Genomic DNA, 24,087 nt, shown 5'->3' with positions numbered 1-24,087 from the left:
AGATATAATAAAAAAAGAAAGAGAACCCACATGTGCAAAAATGTTTGTAGCAGCCCTTTTAGTAGTTTTTGTAGCAAGGAACTGTAAACTGAGGGGATGCCCATCAATTGGGGAATGGCTGAATAAGTTTGGTGTATGAATATTAGGGGATGTTATTGTTCTATAAGAAATGATTAGTAGGATGATTTCAGAGAGGCCAGAGGAGACTTACATGAACTAGTGCTAAATGAAGTGAATGGAACCAGAAGATCATTGTATATAGCAACAACAAGATTATGGGATGATCAGTTCTGTTGAACGTGACTCTTTTCAACAATGAGGTGATTTAGGCCAATTCCAATAGACTTGTGATGGAGAGAACCATCTACACCCAGAGAGAAGACTGTGGGACTGAATGTGGACCACAATATAGCATTTTCACCTTTTTTGTTATTGTTTGTTTGCTTGTTTCTTTCCCATTTTTTTTTCCTTTTTGATCTGATTTTTCTTATGCAGCATGATAGATATGGAAATATGTATAGAAGAACTGCACATTTAACATATATTGGATTATTTGCTCTCTAGGGAAGGGGATGGGAGGAAGGAAGGGAGAAAAATTTGGAACACTAGGTTTTGCAAGATGAATGTTGAAACTCTTTGTATATATGTTAAAAACAAAAAACGATGGGACAGCTAGATGGCATAGTGGTGAATGAGATGAGGCGAGATCTTTCAAGACAGTCGTGAAAATCGAGTAAGGCTTCATCTACTTCAGTGTTTGAGTAGGCCTGAAGGACTCTGAACATGAGTCAAGGGCATAATTGTGTCCCCCTCTCATGATATCTCCTCCCTATTTCAGCTAAATATGGGCAACTATGTACTTATTGGTCAAGTTCAATTTCGTGGGTAGATCTTGCATTTAGAATGTAAGACTCTCAGCCAATGAGGAGGAGGGTCAGTGGTGGGAGGGGATGTTATGCGTTAGGGATTAAAGGTGCTGTCCTGCCCACAGGAGGCGCTTCCTCTCTTCCATTGTCTGCTTGAGGAGTGGGACGACCTTCTCCCGAGAATGTACAATAAACTTTGCTTTTCTCTAGAGCTCTCTCCAGCTTTTTTTTTTTTTTAATTAAATGATGACCCCTCACCATTTCCATACCACACAGTGGATAGAGCACCCACTCTGAAGTCAGGAGGACCAGAGTTCAAATCTGGTCTCAGACACTTAATACTTCCTAGCTGTATGACCCTGGGCAAATCACTTAACCACAATTGCCTCAAGAAAGAAAAAAAAAGAAAAAACTATTATTAAAAAAAAAAAAAAAAAGAAATAAAGTAGAAAAAAATGTGAGTAAGGCTGATTAAACTTAAAAATGTAACATGGAATATTCTTCTCCCCAAGAGCTGGTTGTAAAATATTTAACAGCAAATCCCTGATTCTCTCCTTTCTTCCATTTTCCTAGTTTGCTCTGTTTAGGTCTTTCCTTTGGCTCTATAATTCTCTGCCTTGTACTATATTTATCAGCAAACATACTTTATTCTTTCAAATAGAATGTAAACTAATTTGGCTGAATCTGTGCTATATTTTATCTTTGGTTAACAGCCTCTTTCTATTCCCTCTGAGTAAATACTCAGTTTTGGGTTCAAGGATATTGCAAGAATGCTCATGAGATCCTATTCACTGAACCTCCTCTGTTAGAACAGTCAGTTTTTTAATAAATTATTTCAAATTATAGTGAAAAGTTTTCAAAAAATGAAATCTTATGCTATAACATTACAATAATCACCATCAATACTTGTCTTTCCAATCAGACCAACTGGCTTCCCCAATCTTATACATCCCACAAAGTTTGTGGGTCCAGATTAGTTCCAACCCTGCAACCTCCTGAGGCCCATTGAGGAAAGAGGTTATCACTGTTACTATTACTCTTCTGAGATGACAAGATTTGTTGTACCTTTGATATCTGGCTCACAGGTGATTTTCACCTTGTAGACGACTGGGTGTTGCTAATGGGGTAAGTAAGGTCTGCCCAGGATCTGGAAGCAGATAATCAAGCCATGTATGAAAGCAACAATGTTGTCTAGATAGTAGTTGCTATAGTCACCATCAAGTGAAGAAGCAACTGAAAGCATGTAAGACAGTACAGAGCATATCATGAGGAAAAATCCCTGAGCAACAGCAATCATATTTATTCTTTCTGCCGCTGACTTGCTTTTTTCCTGCCCAGACTTTTATCTTAAGAAAATCTAATTTTATTTTTTCCATTGATAAAAATTTATTTTTTCTCTCTTTCTACTGCTCCCTCTCCTATATCCCTCATCCAATTGAATTTAGGCCAAGGAGATCAAAGAAAGAGGAGCAGGAATCATATGTACAAAAATATTTATAGTAGTTCTTTTTGTTGTGATTAAGATCTTACTAGTCAGTCTCAGCTTTCTTGTTTTTTTACCTCCTAAGTCTTGTGGATGATCTCATTGCTATGGGTACCAAAACTTTGTTGGAAGTATCCCCCAGTGGTCTCTACTAGAAAACATAATCTTGTCCACTTGCACATGGCCCCTCCATCTGAATAGTCAACATTCAACACAGTGTCTTGGTCTTAATAAATGTCGGTTGAATTAAATTCAACCTTCAGTTTTTATTATCCACTAAACTTTTACTAGTAGAAAACTAATGAATCCTTTCTGTTTTCAGCTGCTCATTCCATGCTCCTTTGAGGATCTTGTCTTGATTTCTCCAGATTATTTCTAGTGACTCTGAAGATGATTAGAGGCAATATGATTTTAATGTAAAAAAGTCTGGCTCAGAGTTAAAAGACCTATATTCTAAGTTTTGATTCACTTATTAGCTACAGCAAATCCCATTGTTTCCTCCCTCTTCTGTAAAATGGGTATCATGATTCTTAAACTCATCAGATTGTTATGACATCATGAAATAAAATTTATTCTCTTTTATTCTCTCTCTCTCTTTCTCTCTCTCTCTCTCTCTCTCTCTCTCTCTCTCTCTCTCTCTCTCTCTCTCTCTCTCTCTCTCTCTCTCTTTCATATTTTGGCTGAGGCAATTAGGGTTGTGTCAGTTTACTATCCAAAATATCATTTTCAAAAATCCACGATTACCTTCTTGTGTGCCATGATTGGCCATCATCATAGCTGAACCTTAAAGGAATGAATGCTTCATTTTCATGGGGAAAAAACAATGGAGATGAAATTTAAATTCAATCATTCATTGAAAAAAAGCAACACTCTACCTTCCTTGTTAGATGAGCTATTGTTACTATCAATAATAGCAATCATTTCTTAGACACAGTGGAAAAATGAGATGTGATCTGTCTTAAGTAATCTAATTATTAGGATCCTCAGAAAACATTCTTTCTTAGAAATACCCAAAATGGAAATCAGAGGAAAAAATATACCTACATTTGCATTCCTCTTAATTTTCTGTAATCAGTCAATCAACAAATATTTATTAGGCACTTATTCTATAAAAAGCAGCTACTAAATAATAATAAAAAGGTTAAAAAAATAGAAATATAGCCTTCAAAGAGGTTATGGATGAAGTAAGGATCTTAGCATTAGTACTTTTTCTGGGAATTAATAACTAACTACTATAATTACAGCTAGGTCCTGATTAGTGTCAATAAAGAATCCAGTGAAGTGGTTGCATGCATTCATAGATTTAAATTAGTGCTATTTGAAGTTATAATTACATAAAAATATTATAATTTGGTCTAGCCCAATGAAAATATGCACTATAAATTCAAATAATTCAACTACTTAGTCTTTACATTAATTGAGATCTAGCTAACCCAAATCATAGCCCAAGACTTTCACATGGGTACTAGCTTAAATATTCCCATTACATAGTATCATTAGTAATTAGAACTAGTGTTTTAGGAGCTGGTAGTCAGGGAAGGAAAAGTTTTGAAATATGTTCAGCACTTTGGAAGGGTAGAATTCATTGCCTACCCTCACTATTCCTCTTTAGCATATATTGGTTACCTCCCAATCAATAATATAAGAGAAAAGTGTTACTTTCTTTAATAACAAGACTGATAACTTACAATTAAATAACAGGTTTCAAAATACTTTTCTCATAATGACTTTGTGAGGTAAGTAGTGGAAATATTATTTTCCTTAAAAGAAAAGAAATAAAGTTTAGCTAAGATTTGAACCTAGATTTTCTGACTCCAAATTGTAATACTCATTCTGTTATACTACATTGTCTCTCCTCATTATTCTGTAGAATGAGTCTCCCATAGATTTTTCATATGGCTCTGGAGCCCTCTAACTAATTCTCAGCTCCAATGTGTTGTTTTAATTCAGTATTTAATCTATAGCTCTAAGTCCTTACCCAATGACTCTTTGCCAGACCAAGCCAGATGACATTTGGAATCAAACCTGAGTCATTTAATTAAAGCAGCATGTAATATAAATAATAAGGAATTGAAAAAGTCATAAATATATCCCCACTTAATTCCTCTTTCTAACCAACACATAGGCAGTGGGACACATTAATTTTAATCTTATGGCATAGAGATTAGAAAACATTGTCTAAAACTATTCTTCTGTGTAGCCACTTTCCTTTCTATCTTGTCACAGCAGCTAATAAGGACTGACTTTTTGAAACCAGAGCTTCAGAGCATCTCCTACATCTTTATCCTTTATACAGTTCAACTGCGGATGCCATATCATCTGATCTTTCCTTCCCCAGGGCTTCATTCATGTCTATTGATTAATGCCATCCAGCTTCTGACTAAACCCTACATAAATCTTTTTTTAATTAAATTTTATTTTTAAAAATCAACAACAATCCAACATCTCTCCTTTCTACCTCCTCCTACCCTGATAGAAAAAAAAAAATAAAACTCTTGTTATAAACATGTATAGTCAAGCAAAAAGAAAAAAAAGAGACCTGCAGTAGCTGTCCAAAAAAAATTCTTAATCTGCATGGAGTCCATCACATCTTTATCAGAAGGTGGGTAGTGTGTTTCATTATGAGTTATCTGAAATTGATTGATCATTATATTGATCAGCATTCCTAAGTCTTCCATTTGTTTTCCTTTGCACTTTTGTGGTCATTGTCTATAACATTCTTCTGTTTCTGCTCACCTCAGTCTGTATCAATTTATATATGTCTTCCCAGTTTCTCTAAAATCATTCTTTTCATCATTTCTTTTTTAAATTTCTAAATATTTGTTTTCAGTTCCAAATTCTCTCCTTCCCCTGATCCACTGAAAAGGCAAGAAATATGACACTCATTATATATATAATCATCCAAAACATTTCCACCTTAGCCATGTTGTAGGGAGGAAAATCAAGAAAAATAAAGTGAAAAAATATGCTATCATTTACACTTGGAGTTTATCAGTTCTTTCTCTGGAGGTGGATAACATTTTTTATCAAAAGTCCTTTGGAATTGTCATAGTTCATTGCATTGATCAAAATAGCTAAGTCTTTTACAGTTGATTATCATCACAATATTTCTGCTACTGTGAACAATATTTTCCTAATTTGGTTCACTTTACTTTGCATCAGCTTATATACATTCCAGATTTTCTGAAATGATCCCTTTTATCATTTCTTATAGCACAATGGTATTCCATCATATTCATATATTTTCCCTAGTTAAGTATCCCCTTAGTTTCTAATTCTTTGCCATCACAAAAAGAGCTGTTATAATTTTTTTTTTTTTTTTTACTTTAGAGTTAGTTTTGCTTAGGACAAATACCTCCCTTAATCTACAATCTTTCTTATTTTCCTTTTTCTCCCTCATCTCTTGTTTTTCTATTGAGTCAAATGTATTTCTATTGAGTCAAATGTATTGCATTTGTATAATTTTTCCTCCTTTGATCAGTTCAGATAAGAGTGAGGTTGGAGGATCAGTAGTCTCCCCCCAGCCTCCAAAATGCCTGTTATCTTTTCTTCTTTGTTTGTATGGGCTTCTATTAGTATGTGAGGTAATTTCCCTGATCTTCCTCTTCCTTTTCCCACTTAGTATATTCTTTTTCTCTTGCCTTTCTAATTATGTTTTAAGATCATCAAAATGTAACCTTGAACTCCCTCCATTATACCTTATGATGATAGGGTTCTGGAGGGTCATTATTCATATTAGCATGTAAACATTTTATTCTTTTAAAAAGTCCCTTATGATTGAATACTCATATATATATATATATACATATATATATGTGTATATATATATATATATATATATATATATATATATATATATATATATATATATATATATTTGTTTCTCTTGATCCCTATGTTTGCATTTTGCAATTTATATGCAATTCTGGTCTTCTTATCAGGAATTCTTGGAAATCTATTTCCTGGCATCAGAATTACATTGCTACTACATCCTTCTCTACTCATTCCTTGTTTGCTATATAGCCTCGGGTCTGTGCCTTCCTTATCTTATAATGTCCCCCTGATGTCCTATTCTTTGTCTGCCCTGGATCTGTGAATTGGAACTGGTTTGTCATTCAATTATGTCTGACTCTTTGTGAACCCATTTGGGGTTTTCTTGGCAAAGATACTGGAAAAGTTTGTCGTTTCCTTCCACATCCATTTTACAGATGAAGAAACTGAGGCAAATATAGTTAAGTGACTTGGCCAGTCTCTGAGATTAGATTTGAACTCTGGAAGATGAGTTTTCCTGATTTCAGATCTGCCATTCTTTGCACCATGACACCTCCTACCTGTGAGTTAGTAATTATTCTACTTTGCACAAGCCCCTTTGTTCTGGATTCAAGGTTTCTTGTCCTAGTACACAGCCTCTCCCTGCACTACAATGTTTGATGTGAATATTTCTTGTTAAGTCTTTCTTTCATACCTATATTCGATATCTGGAGACCTCCTGGTAGTAACCTGGGATAGAAAATGACAAACAGTGATTTCTTCTTATATTTTGCAATTAGGACTTAGTCCATTACATTTTCTATATTTGATAAGAGGAGTTTGGGGAAAAGCTGCACTTTTTACCATTAGCCTGCCCTTTTGGCTTCCTCTTCTTTTTAATTTTAAGAAAGTCTTGTTGCTTCTTACAAATTGCTTCCTAGTACACTTCAATATATTCTGAGTAGTGTAATCATGCTGAGGGTTCACAAATTGCCTTCTTGAAGACATAGTCCAGAGAGTATCTCAGAATGAATGATAATCTCATGTGACCTAAAGGATTATGGGAACATAGAATCCTTCTGGGGATATCCCTCTCTACAACTCAATACCATCTTCCCATTTTAGAGATGAGAAAACTGAAAAACAGAGTCAGTGATAAAATGATGAATTCAACTTGGAATGCTTGATTGTACTTTCTATGACAAATCTTCCAGTAGTACTATTTATGGTAGTTCATAAGGTCAAATATTTTTAAAAGTTTAACTGGCTTGGATTTGGATTAAGCTGATAGATTTTAATATATGTTTTTCTTTATTTATTATAACTTTTTATTTACAAGATATATGCATAGGGAATTTTTCAGCATTGACAATTGCAAAACTTTTTGTTCTAACTTTCCTCTGCTTCTCCTCACCCCTTCCCTCAGATGACAGGTTGACCAATACATGTTAAATATCAACATATGCTTTTCAAAAGGATCCTTTCATTATGTTGCCCAGCCCATACTTTCCAGTATGAGCCACTTTGAAAACACTCATAAATACTCTCTGCATTTCTTCCCAGAATAGTGATAGCATACTATTTACCAATCCTGACCACATCCTTCTTTCCCTGAATGACAAGTAGGTCAACCAATCAGAGACATTCCATCTTAGGATCAAGAATTCTTAATATGGAGTCCATAAGTATATTTTGTGGGAGTCCATGAACTTGGATGGGAAAATTCTATTTATATTTTGGTAAATTTTTGTAATCTTTTGTATTTTATTTTATTCATTTAAAAACATTGTTTTTAGAAGGACTCTACAAGCTTTACCAGATTGCCACAAAGGGTCCATGACATATCCCTACATGGATAGATGGGACAATACTAGATATTCCTATAAAGGGTATAGTCCATATGGATAATAAAGTTTAGGGATATGTGTTTAAGAAGGAAAAACTCTTGCCAAAGTGCCAATAAAGGAACAGGGTATTTTCTAGAATTGTTAGAATCTTTTATCAGTTCCAAAAGACTGCTGGCAATCATCAGCCTTTCAGGCTGCATTACTTATGCAGAGCTAAGAAGTCTCAGCTAGCACTGACTGGTAAGAAATTGGTGGGGACCAAGCAAATGGAACTCTGCCAACCAACAGAGATCTGCAAACATTTCTTTCCATCATGGAGGACAAGTTATAAACATTTGTCCAATACAAATTCACTAGAGCAAAGAGGTGGACAGAAATCCCTGCTTTCTTTGTAGCTCTCATCAAGATACCTCCAAGTCAAAAAACTTCTAGTAGTCCCTTGCTATATACAAAACAAGCTCAGTGGGAACCCCTGCTATCTCTCTGCAACCACCTTCATAGCCTTATCTCTCAGTAGTTCCTAGCTCCCGCTCTGTGACCTTGCCAAACAAAACTATTTGCTATTCCCTGGGTGCATTCTGTGATTTCCTGCCTTGTGACTTTGAGAATGTGCTTTCCCTCTGCTTCCCATCCTTCCAGTCTTTCTACCTTTTGAAATTCTATTCATTTTTAAAGATACAAGTCAAATATTACTTGTCCCATGAAGCCTTCTTTGATATCCCCAGAGGGCTAACAATCTACTTCTCTTCCCCAGAATTCCCACACAACTTTGTACATCTTTAATGGTTTTTCATATTCAATTTTGTCTTATAATTATAAGTGGCTGGGTCTTCATTTCTATACTAGTTTCTCAGTTCTTTGCTGGAGAGAATCCTGTACAATTCATCTTTACATTTTCACTTCCTCCTATGTCCTGACAACAAAAAATCTTACACATAGCAAATATTTAGTAAGTTTGTTAATCTGTCAATGGTTGATCTGTTGGTTAAGTTGACATCTGAATAGATATATAATCAGGAGAAGGGTAAGAGTTATATAAAATTATTAGCTTTATTAGAGAGCAGTGAGATTCACAAAATATTATTACTTTTATGAAAAAAATAGGACTGGTCAGTGTAAACTTATACAGAAGGAAATATACATTTCTATAGCACCTACTATGTGCCAGGCACTATGTTAAGTGTTTTATAAATATCTCATTTAATTTTCTCAATGAGGTAGATGCTATTATTATTCTCATTTTATACATAAAGAAAACTAGTCAAAGATTAAGTGACTTGGCCAGGAGCATATAGCTAGTAAGTGTCTTAAACTAGATTTAAATTCAGGTTTTCCTGACTCCAAGTCCAGCACACTATTCACTGTATCATCAACTACTTCTGCAGCTATATGGGGTATGCCTGAATTCAAAAGGGGAGAAATTAGAGAATAGATGGGAGTAGAGACAAATGCTTATTTTTCCTAGTATGTTTCCTTCCAAAGATGATCTCCTCACTATATTTTCACTTTTTAGAAATGTTTATAATAATTTCTTCCTCTCTTCCTTCAGTTTTTCCCCCAAAAAAATAAGGAGTGAGAAAGGCAGATTTGGAAAGCCTTTCCAAAGTTTAGGATGGAATCAGGGGCCTGAGAGAAGCTGGGGATGAGAACCAGGGTTTTTGTACTGTGAGCTCCAGTGGTTGAAGACATCCATATTTGCAGTAAGAAGGGGTTAAGAAAATCAGAGAGCTCCTCCAGCTGGTGAGGCTTTCAGGCCAGGGCGGACAGGAAGCTGAGGGGGTGGCTGACTGGGGCTGAAGGAAAATTCCAAAGCTGGGAGGCAGCGCTTAGGGACACCTAAGTGTCTTTAGTCTGGACTTTATTTAAAATGCAACAATAAAGACTTTCTGAAAACAAAAACAAAAAAATCCTCCAAGTGGAAGTGCTCAAGAATGAATGAAAATAAATAATGTGGAAGTTGGTTTATTTATTTTTAATCATGTAAGAGATCAGGCTGAGTAATGATGGAGCCATTGGAGAAAGGACAAGATATTGCCGAGAAAGCAGGAAGTAAGCTGTGGACGCAAGGGAAATGTCATTTGGAAGAAGGCCAAGCTGGGATGAAACTGGGAAGGTTGTGGGTGATATGTCTAGAAGCTACTGGGTTGATATGACAGCCAGGAATCAGAGCATGGAGGCAAGGCTAGGACTTCAGAAATGGTCTGGAAAAAAAAAAAAAGTGGACTTGACATCTGGCTTATCCAGAGGGCGTTCCATCCAAAAAGACTCTGGGTTAAGAAAGCAAGCATTCTTCTTGACAGTCCCCATCCATCTCCCACGTCTATGCACTGAAACTACCTCCTCCCAGAACATATTATGGCCCATTTCCACCCAACAGCTGCCAACGGTTTTGTAGGCTAGTTTTTCTGTTCCCTTAGGACTCTCAGAGTTTAAACAATTGAATCAGGTTTTTTATGTGGCTGTTATCAGACACAAATATACAAATCTGCTAATGGCCACGTAAACATATGGTAGGCTCCTAGAAGGAGCATAAAGATACTGAGGCTAAGGCTGAACCAAACAATGTAAGAGGAATCCTATAGAATAGAAGGATTGTAATAAACCGAAGTGGCACAGTGGAGGGATGCTGGGAATAAAGTCAGGAGACTCATCTTCCTGAGATCAATTCCAGCCTCAGGCACTTACTGACTGTGTGACTCTGGGCAAGTCACTTAATCTTGTCTGCCTCAGTTTCTTCATCAGTAAAATGAAATGAAGAAGGAAACGGCAAATCACTCCAGTCTCTCTGCCAAAAAAAACAAAAAACGAAAACAAAAACAACAAATGGGGTCATTAAGAGTGTGACATTATGAAAAATAGCCAACAATATCAATAAATTGAAAGTTCCTATCTCAAGTCATAGAAACCATAGATTAAGAAGACACTCAGAAGGCCATTAGGCCATTAACCTTGTTTGACGGATGAGGGAACTGAAAACCAATAAATAGCAAAGTGATTTGCTCAAGTTCACACAGCTTCAGAAGTGCATTAAAGATAGCTCCTTTGACTCTAGAGCTAGTGGGTGCTCTGTCTCCTAGGCAGTGGATGCTCTAGTTCTGATAGATAGTTTCTCTCATTTGTACATTTGTACTATGATTTTTAAAAATGTTCAATTTTTGTTATTATCTTTTATTTTCACATGACCTTCAGCTTCAAGCCCTTTCCCCTTCCCTGAGAGTTATCCTTTTGGAACAAAGAATAAAATAAAAAAGGGAAAAAGAACAGTTCAGTAAATGTAGCATTGGAACCTGATTGCATGTGTAATATTCTATACCCCAGTTTCTACCTCTGCAAATGAGAGAGAGAGACACACAGAGAGAGACAGAGAGACAGAGACAGAGAGACAGAGAGAGAGAGAAAGAGAGAGAGAAACAGATAGAGAAGGGAAGAGAGACAGAGAGACAGAGAGAGACAGAGAGAGAGAGAGACAGAGAGAGAAAGAGAGAGAGAGAGAGAGAGAGAGAGAGAGAGAGAGAGAGAGAGAGAGAGAGAGAGAGAGAGAGAGAGAGAGAGAGAGAGAGAGAGAGAGAGAGAGAGAGAGAGAGAGAGAGAGAGAGAGAAGAGAGAGAGAGAGAGATTCTTTTTCCTCATTTCATTTTTGGAGCCAAACTTGTTTATTATAATAAATTTCATTTGCTTTTTATTAGTGAGGTTCTTCCCATTTACATTTTGGTAACAATAGTGTACATTATTTTCCTGATTCTGCTTATTTTACTCTCTAACAGCCTTTCCATTACATAATGATTTACACTTTCTATCAATTAATCAGCAAGCATTTTTAAAGTATTTACTGTGTTCCAGACATTACCCTAGATGCTGTTGATATAAACAGAAAACATGAAAAAATTCCTTGTTTGAGTTTTACAACAATCCTGTGAAGGAGGCAACCAAGTATACCCATTTTATAGATTAAAAAAAACAGACTAAACTTGGAAAAATAAAGAGATTCAAAAAAGCACCAGAGTTTATAAATCATAAATAATGGTCTTTTCAATGTGCCTCTAGTTTCTATTTCACAGTTCTACACTTTCCTGCTGTGTGGGCAAGTCAAGCCATTTGTCAAAATGGTCAGACTGCTGGCTTTCTAAAAAATGATTTAAATCATGTAGACAGTCTTACATAGGCCATTATGGTGGAGTTGGGTAACCTATTCCTGACCAGTCAGGAAAGCTGTCTTATTGGCTAAACTAAACCCTTCAAGTTGGAGTTAAAAACCCATTTCTTCTTATTCAAGGCTCAAAAGGAGGCACTGTTGGTCTGTTTTGTATTTTTTGTTCATATGGAGCAAGCACAAAGTTCTTGGAAAAAATAACTACAATGATAAGAACCAAACCCTCTCTTTTTTATATTGGGATTGTGCTCAGGAACTACCAAATTTATTCTGATCTTTTTGACCAAAGACAGTATTCCTTGAATGCTCTGTCCTTGGAATTTGGAATCATGGGACCTGAATTCAAATTGTAGTTCTGTCACTCATCAACTAACTATATGACTTTAGGCAAGTCATCTCAACTCTGAGCTGAAGCATCTTTATTTATAAAAAAAAAAAAAAAAATGGATAGCTATGACATCTAAGATCTCCTTCCACTTCTAAATCTCTGACCCTTGGGGGCAGCTAGGTGGCGCAGTGGATAGAGCACCAGCCCTGAATCAGGAGGACACGAGTTCAAATCTGGCCTCAGACACTTAACACTTCCTAGCTGTGTGACCCTGGGCAAGTCACTTAACCCCAGCCTCAGGGGGGGGGAAAAAATCTCTGACCCTCTGATCCTATTCTCATACTTGAGGGTTGAAAAGTTAGTTCTTCAGTATTGTATGGTGACTAGAACTCAAACTCCCTGAAGGCAGAATCTGCTTTTATTTTCATTTTTTTCATTCCCAGTGCTTCACACAGGAGTTGTTTAATCTATGCTTGTTGATTGGGTGATTGATGACATGTCTGTAAAACTCAGCCATGAGATCTTGATTCCTGCTTTGACATATATCCTGAACATGGTTTTCAGAAAAGGAAGTCAGTACTAATGAGGTAGATCAGAGGATGGAAAAGCAGGGGAAATAGCACTGTTTTGGGAGAAAGAATACCTGAGTTCTCATCATGACTCTTCCAATATGTGTGATCATTTTCCCCCCTCAGTTTCCTCATTTATAAGATGAAAAGTTAGATGTTCTATGAGTATCTCTAAGCTACCTTCCAGTTGAAACATTCTAGGATTTGGGGGCAGCTAGGTGCCACAGTGGATAGAGCACCAGCCTTGAATTCAGGAGGACCTGAGTCCAAATCTGATCTCAGACACTTAATACTTCCTAGCTGTGTGACCCTGGGCAAGTCACTTAACCCCAGCCTCAAAAAAAAAAATAATTCTAGGATTCTACTTTTTAAAAACTTTTATTAATAGATACAAAGTTAACTGTGTGTTTTCAAGTTCTCTTAGAAATCTAAGATTCTATAATTCTAGGAGAGAATAGGAGAGGAAGAAAGAGAAAAGGAAAAGACAAAGGCAGGATTTGTTAATTTTCCTCCATGGTTCCTTAGAGAAAATAAGAAAAAACAACCAAATGAGATAAGAGTATCAACCACCAACAGATTCATTTAGAAGAACATAAGTACATTTTAAAGTATGCTTTAGACAGAGCACACAGAGTTCTTCCTATCACTAATCCCAGTGTGACTATTGAAGCCCAAACAAATCTCCTCATGGAAACTCTTGACAGTCCCAAGTGGTTCAAGAACTGCAAATGGCTCTTAAGCCTCAACGGAACCATGGTTCTCAGCTGGGAAAATAAGTAAGCTTTTACTTATATAAGTCCAGAGAGCTCCCATTTCCTACTTCTATTTATTCCTTAAATAGGGTTTTGCATTAACAGTTGGAGCCATGGCTTCTGACCAAAACGGAGAGGAATTTATCTTCTGACGCATTATCTGCTTATGATCATCCAAAATTATCTTTCCACCATTGTTTCCCACATTTGAGTCAGTCAATCAGCAAGATTACTAAACATCAAAAGCAACTAGGTGGCAAAATGAGCAACAGATTGCTAGACCTGTTGTCAGGAAGATCCGAGTTTATATTAAGTCTCAAATACTTTAAGTGAACTTGGGCAAACCACTGAACCTCTGTTTTCTCAACTTTAAAATGGGGATAATAGTATCTAGGTCTCAGGACTTTTATGAAGATTAAATGAAATATTTGTCAAGAGTGATTATAGTGCTTGGCACATAGTAGTTACTAACATATCTAAATATTTTATTTAATAATTAACATTTAAGAAATATTTCATAAAATAATGAAAAAAATTATTAATTTTAAAAATAATTTAAAGATTAAATATTAAAATATTTTCTTCTTTCTTTTCTTTTCTCCTTCCTTCCTTCTTCCCCTTATATAACTGTGTTATATAATAGGGATAAAATGAAAGGTAAAAATAGTTTCTGATCTGAAGAAACCTATACTCTAATGATGGAGACAACATATAAATTGGTAAATGACATACATATAAATACCTCATCTTATTTGTAATTCTCTTCTCAGTCATTTCCGGGTTTCAGTCAGCTCATCTGTAAAATGATTATCCCCTATTCATCTACTTCCCTTTCCCATTCAGTCTTCACTCATTTGCCACTATGGTCCTTTCTAGCTCTGATATTCTGTCATTCTCTGTTTCCTAACTTTTTGACCCAGGTTTCCTGAATACTCAGTCTCAAATATCTACCCTTTTGTTAATTTCAACTTCCATTTAGATAGGGACTATTGAAGCAGCTCTCTATAGTCAAAGAACAAGACAGAAAAAAGCAGGCTAAATGCTGTTGAAATAGTATCAGAAGGCATGTTCCATCTCTATTACTGCTTGTGTGACCATAAATAAATTACTTAACCTCTGCATTTTAGTTTCCTAAATGGGAATGATAGTACTTGTAGTCCCACTTTGCAGGATTATTGAGAGAATTAAATAAGGTAATGAATACAATGTACTTTACAAATTGGAAAATATTTAATAATTGTCAGTTATTGTTAACATTTTAAATTATCCTAAGGTTATATAGACAAAAATAATGTACCTCAGCCTCTTGGATGTTAGATGATTTCAATTTCAAGAGGAGCTGCTTCCTGACACATATAAAAGCATGAAAACCCAAAAATTGGTTTGGGAAGGGCAATTTTTAGTGCCCTAATCATTCTTTTTTCCCATTTTAAAAAATTCTTTTTTAAAATGGTATTTCATTTTCCTAATATATGCAAAGATAGTTTTTAACATCCTTTTGCAAGATTTTGTATTCTTGATTTTTCTCCTTCTCCTCCCCCTTCCTCAAGACAGTAAGCAATCTGATATAGATTTGCAATTTTTATGCAATTTTTCTAAATATATTTCCATATTCATTATGCTGAGAAAAATACCCCTAATAAGACCAAAATGGGGAAAAAAAAACCCAAGAGGAAGGGGAAAAAACTCAATCAACCAACCAACTACCACCAACAAAATATTATGCTTTGTTCCATATTCAGTCTTTAGTCCTCTCTCTGGATGTGGGTGGCATTTTCTACTACAAGTCTACCTACTCACTTGTTTAATGTCTTTGAGTCCAAAAGCAGGGCTCAGGCACTGGACTATCTTCCCATGTTGATAAATGGTGCTCAATCAATTCCATGTTCTTTCTGGATAAGAAAATGTGCTACATGTGGAAAAACAAGCAATAAGAATAAAACATTGTCATTAGCAGAGAGAGTTACTGAAAGAAGAATGGGGTCATCTTAAGCGGCCTGACAGATTATTGCAGTTCTAAATCATGTCAGGATTTTCAGTGCATTTTAACTTTTAGAGGAAATTATATTGTCCCCTCCTTTTTAAAAAAAAATATAGAGGAAAGTAAATTTAGAAGAAAATTTTTAGAAATAACTTTTTTTATTTGGAATAAAATGTAGTTTTTCTGCGTCACATTGTACAGGTTAGTGGGCAAAGATCAATGACGCAAGCCCCTGACCCAACTGTGTATGTACAAAATGTACAAAAACCTTTTCAAAAACCTTTTGAGTTACCTCCTTAGAATCCTAAGGGTAGACATAGTAGCTAAACTCTGGGATCTGATTCTGAGTGCTAGTTGAGATAGTCACCTAGAACATATACATCTATATTTATATGTGTGTGTCAAGATATAAGTATATATGAGCATTCATATATATATGTGTATATATACATATATATCTTATTATATATATATATATGTTTACATATATCTTGACTTTTTACATGTATATGTAACATGTACTCTGAGATAAATATATTAATTTCCACTCACACTGAGAGGGCTCCCCCAGAATATGAATACTATATTTCCCTTTAGGGTCCTAGGCGCAATTCTAAGGGTTTTGAAGGGTATTTTTCTAATGCTGAAGCTCAAAATGTGTTTTCTTCTTTGATTATCAGTTGATATTGATTAGTCAGCCTGACAATCAATTTTTAGAAAGAGGCATTTGCTAAGGTGTTACAGTAAAAATAGTTGATAGAAAACATCCCCCCCCCCCCCCCAGAGTTTCATGATGTACTCTGCCAATAGTAAATAGAGTTTGGGGAAAGTACATAGAGCAAAGGGGCACAGCAGAACTTTTCTGAGGGATGCTGCATAAAACCACGAATTTTCCTTTCCTCATCATATCTAGTCTGTTCTCAGCTACTAATATAGACACTGCCAACAGCTCTTGCTGTCTTGTGGACAATGCCAGGACAACCATGATCACATCCAAATTTTCTGGTCTTCCAAAGTTCACTAGTTTCTCTCTCAATTAATGTACTATCTTTCCCATTGAGTTACAGCTTTTAAAGCTTGGCTAGAACAGTTTTCTCTTGGCTCTCCAAATCTGCTTGAGTTTCATGGGTTCTAAATTATATGCTGGTTTTATACAAAGTTCTCAGGTATTACTCTTTAATTACTAGAACTGACTTTCTATCAATGTCATTTCCATTGAATGGCTTTCAAAGATTTTTAGCACTAAAGTCTTTGGTTGATTGAGAAATATATATATATATATATATATATATATATATATATATATATATATATATGGAGAGAGATAAAGAAACAGATACAGTTTGAAAGAGAGAGACAGACATACAGAGACAGAAACAGAGAGACAGATATATATGAAAAAATTCATAAGTTAACTGAACACAGATTCTATATGTATAACTACTAAATCATAATCTACACATTTTTAGAAGTTATTAACATGTTTAATGTTTAGGAAAGTTCACACCAAATAGATTCTAAGAAAAATGATGCATGAAGGCAAGGAAATGTTTAGTATTTTTTTTTTTTTTGTGGAACCAGTTAATGACTGATTTTTTTTTATTTATTCAATTAAAATGGCAGTGGATATATTTTTTCTTTTGTTCTATGCCAAATTTTTTTCTTCTTATTCATTTTAACTATTCATTTCCTTCTAAATCCTGACTCACATAGTATTTCTGGCCAAGATACCTCCCTCCTCATTTAGTACTTACCTTAGAATCTCCTTCAAATGAGATGTTGTTTACTCAGTTATCCCAGGCTGCATTCTAAGTTTTATTGTTGCCTTTAGTTTTTATGCCACGAAGATTTTCTCTTAACCCTCCTACTCTTACTGAACTCTTCCTTATAACAAAGAAAAACATTTCAGAAAATCCAACTGATGCAGCAACCATCTAAAAACTTATATCATCCTATTTTTAAAGTCCTTCTCATTGTAAATAATCATGATCAATGTATAATGTGTTACATGTGTTTATCTGCCTTTTGGTATTAGTATCATCCTAGTCATTGAGGATGTTGTTTTCCTGGTTCAACCTTCTTCATTCTTCTAAGTCTAACTTCATTTATGTACTCCCTGAACTGCTTGTTTCTGACTTCCATTGCCAACTTAATGGGAAAAATCATTCAAAGTTCATGCTATAATATCATTGATTTTCCTGACACTGTCAAAATATCTGAGCTTCATGAGATAAAAGGAAGATATACAATAATTTATTTCAGGAAAAGGAAAAGTAATAAGTTGATCTTGTCTGATAATATGTTAAACTCCTTAAATAAAACTCTGCAACTGTTTGGGCAGATACGAATTCCCTCTACCCACACCCCAAGTGAAGTGGGGAAGGGTACATTAGCAACTAGAAAAATCAGGAAAGATCTTTTGAAAGAGACAGACTTTGAGCTCAAGATTTCAAGAAGCAGAAGCAAAGAGAAAGAACATACCAGACAAAGGCATAGACTGTAGGAAAAGCAGAAATAGGCTAATTTGGTTGGGGCAGAGAGTGCAGGTCTTTACCTAAGTAAAGTAAAATCAGTTTGTAGTGATAGGAGAGAGATTAAAGGGCAAATAGAGGAGGATATAACTTAAAGGCAATCGGGAGCCCTGGTAAGACCCATGCTTTAGAAATATCAATTTGGCAGCTCTGGGGAAAAAAGCTAGAGAAAAGAGAGGCTGGATGCATGGAGATCCATTAGGAAGTTGATGAAAGATGAGTGCCATTGTGGTGGGAATGGAGAAAAAGAATGGATGTGAGAGATATTGTGGAGGTAGAATGGATAAGACTTGGCAACTGGCTGTATGTGGAAAGTAGTCATGAGAAGAATCAAGAAAGATTTTATGATAAGCCTGCGTTATCAGAAGAGAAGTGGTATCCTTGACAGAAATGGGAGGTTAACAGTATGGGAGGTTCAGAGAGGTAGATAATGAGCTCTTTTTTGGAAACTTTGAATTAGAGATTTCCATGGAACATTTAGATGCCTAGTAGGACTGGAGTTCAAGAGTGAAGTCAGGGCTGGTTATATAGTTTTGGAGAGTCACTTGCATAGAGAGATGTGCCTTTACTCCCTGACTCAATATCCCAGGGTTTATTGCAGCCATTTTTATCCCTTTTCACCATGAAATTACCTTGAATATTTTGTCCTTGGGGCCATGCTATCTGTGCCTTCCAAAGCACTATTTGGTAATTAGAAAAGCTAATTTGTGTTAATAAGTTCTAGGTAGAAGAGATCACTGACTAAGCAGCATTACATTCCAACAATGACCTTTTGGAGACTCAGGTTTTTATGAGTGGAAGTAAACTTCATGATCCCAACCAGCCCACTTCCCTTATTTTGCAGATGGAGATTCAAGGAAAGGAAAACTATTAAAGTCACTCAGTAAGGTCTTTGCAGAGCATGGCTTAGACCCCAAGTCTCTAGAATCCCATTTCATGGGGTGACTGGTTAATGAAGGGATTTTCAGGTCAGGTAAGAAGTAGCAGAGTACTATAGAGCATTTCTGAGGGGACATTCTGTGACAGGCAGGACCTTGTGGTCACAAGCCAAACACATTCAGCTAAACCATGATGAAGTGGCAAGAGTCCTAGATTTGGAGTCTGAGGATTTGAGTTCTAATTCTGATGACTGTTTTGCAAGACCTTGGCCAAGACACCTCCCTTATCTAGGCCTCTGTATTACTATCTGTAAATCTAGATAATACAGTCCCATAGACTGCTTGTGAATAGGGCTAACTCAGTCACTATGATATTAATACTGGCCACTTTTGTTTTTATTTTGGCAATAAAGCCATATATATTTGATCTCATATTAGGGGAACTTTCAGGCTTTACATCTCAGATTATTGTCATCTTACCACTGAGAGACTCAAATTCCAAGTCACATTCCTTCTTTCCCCTATGGACTATTTTTAAAAATAGAGCTGTGATTTTATTAGTATGGGGGCAGTGGGAGGTTAAAGGCCAGGGGCCAGGCAGTGTGTAACAGACATGGGAATTAGATCCAGATCTTCCCTACTCTGAGGCCAGCTGTCTATCCCCTAGAGTTCAGCATCTTAAACTCTGATTTGTGACCCCATATGGGGGTCATGAAATTATGATTTATTATTGGTATATGTTTGATTTGTATACTTGTTTTATATACCTATATATCCAGAGTCACATAAAAACTTCTTGGGTGAAAAGGGATCATGAATGAGAAAAGTTTAAGAACTAGAGCAGGGGTTCATAATCTTTTCTCTGTGTGTATGAACCCTTTGGAAACCTGAGGAACCCTTCTCTTTGGATGATGGATGATGTTTTTAATTGCATAAAATAAAATACATAGAATCATAAAAGAAACCAATTATGTTGAAATAGTTATCAAATATATATATTTTAAAAATCAAGTTCATGAATCCCAGGTTACAAATTTCTACACTAGAGGATTAGAGACTGCTTCTCCATGGGCTAAATACAAGAAGAAAATGGAACTTATTATGTTGTCAGAACATTTGCTGAGTATTAGATTATGATCAAGTAAAGAAATAAGGGCAAACCTAAATTGTTTTCTCTTCTATGAATGTGGGTCAGCACTTTGAAGTCTATGTAGCACAGGGATGGGATGGATATGAGTAAAGATATTACACTTTATCTAACCCATGTTAAATAACTCTCTTAATGTTAGACATCTTTTTATGATCTCCAACTATACCTCCAATTATGACTTCCTTGAGTTCAAGGACAATGTTCCATGCTTCCCTCCCCATATTTAGTACTGTGCCTTGCATGTGCTCAATAAATATTGAGCCACTTATCGATTGATACGATTTTCTTGGCATCCTCTCTAATGAAGGTAAAAGATAGCTTAACTAATGGTATCACCTTGATCAGATAGTGGTTCTATAAAATAAAGACCTTTCCAAAAAGAAATTTAATGCCTGAATTTGCAAGAACAACCCATTGTCATCAAGTAACAAAAAATACATCCATTAGAAAAATTGGAAATCTTATTTCTACTCTGTTCCTTGGAAACTAAATTCTAGAGTACAAGGAAGGTAGGAAAAAGAAAAAAAAAAGATGACCAATGTAATTTTCGATACTCACCTTATGAACTTGAAGTAGAATCCAGGCACTTGCCACTGACTTATATGATTTCACCTGCAATTCAATTTAACACATCTTTATTAAATGCCAGGCATTGTGCCAGACATTTGAATAACTCACTTAACTATTGTATCTTAGTCTTTTCACATCTAAGACATCATATCTCTGTGAAACCCAATCATAGCTGACTGCTCAAAAGCAAACTTGGTTATGGAAATACTAAACTCATGATTTACTTGTAGTGTCTGGCTTTGAGACTTAAGCCCAGCTTCCACACAAGTGAAATATTTATTACTAGATCCAATTGTTCATGAAATGGCATTTTATAAGTTAGTTATTGTGTGCTCATCTCAGAGTTTGGCCTCTATTTTTTTTTTAAATGTCTGAATATAATTTAAAATCCATACACTTTTAAGGCCTGACTGAATCAGAATAGAGACCTGTGATTTTATTATTATAGCAAATTCTCAAATGAAAAAGACTCCCTCTACTTATACAAACTGGCACATTCTCTGCAATTTAAAGCTTTTGAGAACTACCTGCAACATTGGAAGGTTAAATTACTTGTCCAGGATCACAAAGCCAGCTTGAACCAGTGTTTTTGTGTCTTTATTTATGATTTTATGACTACATCTTTCAGAACTGGTTGCTTCTGTGTTATTATATAGTCACATTTTAACTCATCTCCTTGTAGAATGTTAACTTTTTATCTAGAGGAAACTAATCTTTACTAATGGAAGAGAGGGGAGAAAAGGTTCTATTATAAATGGACCAAAATTAGAAAAGAAAAAGAAAAAGTAACAAATATAGAAAAAAAGCATAAAGAAAGAATCCATTTAGGCATTGATCATAATAGAAGGTCACAGGCTCATAGAACTGGACAGAAATTTAAAGATCACCAAATTCACTGGTTTTTAGGTTCCTAGATCAAGAGTTAGAAGATACCTTATAGAGCATCTAATCTAACTTCTTCTTTATAGATTATATTATATTTAACTATAAAAATGAGGATGCTGAAACACAAAGTTGATTTGCACAAGATCATATAGAGAGTAAGTAGCAGAGCTAGGATTTGAAACCTGAGTCCTCTGAAGTCAAAGCCAGTTCTTCCCCAGATGGTAAGCTCCAGTCCCAGAGTAACAATGATAAATGTGAACATTTCATGTGGCATTTAAATTAAGATTTTCATAGTAGTTGAAGTACATTTCTTTCTTATTTAAAAGAAATAATAGAACATACAAAGAGATTTTGTAAGCCATATATAGATAGATATTTTTTATTATTATTATAAAGCAAACACCCTGATTCACTGATTCAACAAAATCCAAGAAGCATATAATTATGGAACAGGTTATTAACTACTAAGGCCAAGTTTGACCAAAGTAAATATGACTATCTTGGGAAATTCAACTTTGCAACAGTGTATAATAGAGACAAACCACAGACTGGAGAAGAATGTGAGAATCCAGGAAATCATTTACAAAGGAATTCCCCACATAGATGAAAGAAGAGAAATCACAAGCATACTTCATTTTATTATATTTTGTAGATATTGCATTTTTTGCAAATTAAAAGTTTTGTGGCAACTTTGCTGTGAGCAAAGCACCATTGTTTCAACAGCATGTGCTTACATTGTGTCTCTTTGTCACATTTTTATAATTCTCACAATATTTCAAACTTTTTCATTATTATTACATTTGTCATGATGACTTAACATCTCTGATCTACTATTATGTTTGTTTTGAGGAGCCACCAACCACACCCATAAAAGATAACAAATTTACTTGATAAATATGTATATTCTGACTGCTCCACCTAATGGTCATTCACTGTCCTTCACCTCAGGGCTCCTTCCTTGAGACAAAACAATATTGAAATTAGGGCAATTAACCCTACAAGGATCTAAGTGTTCAAGTGAAAGGAAGAATCATTAACTTTATTGTTTTATTTTTAAAAATTATCACAGCCACACTGTTCAGTCAACAGTCATAGACTTCAGTATATAACAAGCCATAATAAAGTGTATATGAAATATATTGTTATATTATAATATAAGTAACATAACTTTCACATGCACTAGAAACCAAAATATATCATGTGACTCACTTTATTATGATATTTGTTTTATTGTAATAGTCTGGAACTGAATCTCAATACCTCTGAGGTATGCTTGTACAACATATTGGTTTTTAAATCCCAATATCCTTCAGGACACTTTCTGGTGATAATTTTTTTTTTTTGAGTTGAACTTAGATACATGAGAAGGAATAGATAAATCACAGGAGAAAGAGATAACTTCTTCTTCTTCTCCTTTTTTTCCCCTGAGGCAGTTGGGGTTAAGTGACTTACCCAGGGTCACACAGCTAGGAAGTATTAAGTGTCTGAGGCACATTTGAACTCAGGTCCTCCTGACTTTAGGGCTGGTGCTCTATCCACTGCACCACATAGCTGCCCTGAAAGAGATAACTTCTATTGAAATGTTATGCTTCAAGACATCCCCAATTAATAAAATGCTATTAGCCCAAGAAAATTCCATTATTTTCAGGATATTCTGTGACTCTATAACTACCCAAATCAAAACTCCAAACCATCATCAATTTCCTTACCTTATAGCACTAGGTGTGAAGTCAGAAAGGCTCATTTCCCTGAACTTAAATCTGGCTTTGAACACTTGCTGTGTGGCCCTAATCAAGTCACTTACTCCTGTTTGCCTCAGTTTCCTCGTTTATAAAATGAGCTGGAGAAGGAAATGGCCAACTACTCCAATATCTTTGCTGAGAAAATCTAAAATGGGGTCAAGAAGAGTGGGACAGGAGTGAAGCATCTGAACAACAACAAAGAATATAATTAGTTCTAGGTAACAGCATCTAGTTAAATGATATATCTACAAAAATAGCAATGAAACATTTCTCTCATTAACCTATAATCCACATACTTTCTCCCAAATACACTATCAGTGAACAGAGTGGATATATATAGGAAGATGTATGGATACACACAAGTCTAGACACATATGTAGAGGAAGCCCATGTGCTTGGGAAAGCTATTGCAGGAACAGCTCATGCCTCCAATAATACAATACCTCTTCTAGAGATGTTATCATGCTGGTGAAATTTGGAGTGCTCGATGCATGAACAATGTGTTTAGAAGAATTGCACATGTTTAACCTATATTGGATTACTTGCTGTCTAAGGGAGGAGGGTAGGGGGAAAGGAGAAGAAAAAATTGGAACCCAAGGTTTTAC

At 35.4% G+C, this 24,087-nt stretch overlaps 1 long non-coding RNA gene across 2 annotated transcripts in view; it reads left to right on the top strand.

Moving 5' to 3' along the window:
- LOC141564835 (uncharacterized) overlaps positions 1-24,087 on the top strand; it is a 54,051-nt gene that overhangs the window by 14,985 nt on the left and 14,979 nt on the right. The window lies entirely within an intron of this gene.

This window comes from Sminthopsis crassicaudata, chromosome 3 (genome assembly GCF_048593235.1).
Source record: "Sminthopsis crassicaudata isolate SCR6 chromosome 3, ASM4859323v1, whole genome shotgun sequence".
NCBI classification, from domain to species: domain Eukaryota; kingdom Metazoa; phylum Chordata; class Mammalia; order Dasyuromorphia; family Dasyuridae; genus Sminthopsis; species Sminthopsis crassicaudata.
The sequence above is the reverse complement of the archived record's forward strand: the minus strand, read 5'-3'. Positions and strand labels throughout refer to the sequence as shown.